Source organism: Cervus canadensis, chromosome 7, assembly GCF_019320065.1.
Source record: "Cervus canadensis isolate Bull #8, Minnesota chromosome 7, ASM1932006v1, whole genome shotgun sequence".
Classification (NCBI taxonomy): Eukaryota; Metazoa; Chordata; class Mammalia; order Artiodactyla; family Cervidae; genus Cervus; species Cervus canadensis.
In genome coordinates this window covers 70774781-70776298 of record NC_057392.1, presented here as the reverse complement: position 1 = coordinate 70776298, position 1518 = coordinate 70774781, and positions in this window count along the sequence as shown.

The window sequence follows — 1518 nt, the reverse complement described above, 5'->3', positions numbered from 1 at the left end:
CTTTATGGTCCAAATCTCACATCTGTACATGACTACTGGGAAAATCATAGCTTTGACTAGACAGACCTTTGTCAGCAAAGTAGTGTCTCTGCTTTTAAATACACTGATTCATGTCAATGTATGGCAAAAACCACTACAATATTGTAAAGTAATTAGCCTCCAACTAATAAAAATAAATGGAAAAATAAATAAATAAATACACTGTCTAGGTTTGTCATAGCTGTTCTTCCAAGGAGCAAGCATCTTTTAATTTCATGGCTGTATTCACTGTCTGCAATGATTTTGGAGCAACGTTATGTATATAAATTTAAATCACTATATAATAGGCATAATTATTATATTCATCTCATTTATATTTGCCAATTATGCCTCAATTAAAGCTGAAAAAAGCAACTCATTTAGAGAGAAAAATTTTGTCATTTTTCAGATAACAAAACCAAAGTCCACCAGGCGGAGACGGTACCAGCCAAAGTGCCCCAGGCCTGACTCCTGCGCACTCACCACTGAACCACCCTGTCCCTCCTTCCCACACCAGTTCAGAGGAAGTGTTTCCCAGGGTCATAAAAGCCCTCCCCTCCGTCATCGTCAAAACTTCCTCCTGGCCATCAAGTGAAATAGATGACGAAGCTGACTGTCCCGGTTTGGAGTCTTGGGGAATGACTCACTGAGAAGTTAAATATGTACCCTCATTGAGCAAAGGCAGCTGCTAAAGCTGGGGTCAGATGGTCAGGCGCATGAACTGCCTGTTCTGCCCACTGCACCATACCTGAGGTCTAAGAACAGCTTCAGGAATGGCTCTGCCTGGGGGAAGCTAGGCCCTGGGGCTGACTCAGTCAGCAGTGTAAACCCAGAGAAGAATACAGACGCTTCATTCTTGGGAACTTCTGTTATGGAAAGTAAAATCATTTGGAGAATTGGCATCTTTTACATCTTCCTATTATGGCTACAGGGAAATTTGCTTTTTTCACATTTGCATATTACTTTAGAGTTTAGATTTGCTTTTGCTTTCAGCTTCTCGTGTAATGCTCATGGACCGTATTTCTGTCCTATTTTACAAATGAGACGTTTAATAGCTTACACAGGATGACACACCCAGCAGGTCTTTAGTTTCCAAGTCTTCTGCTGAACTCCACCAAATATTTATGTGAAATAAGTGTGATGTGTGTCAATTGTTTTCCCCAAACAGTGGTGATTATATGTATACTATATGTATGTATGTATGTGGGCTTAGAGACTAAACAACAACAGTAAAGAAAACACATAACATAAAATGCATCATGTGATTCATTTGGCTGGGGGGAAAGAGAATGCCTGTGTACTGGATACAAAAAGGCTGGGGAGATGCTAGCAGGCCGGACATTTCTAGGTGGGGCAGTTAGCAGAATTCGCTCCTTTCCTCTTTGAGGTTTTTTTTTTTTGGTTTGTATTTTTCAGATTTTTATAATAATAAAATATTACTTTGATAATCAGAAAGAAATTAATGTTATAAACAAAGGATTAAAAGCATCCAAGAAAGGT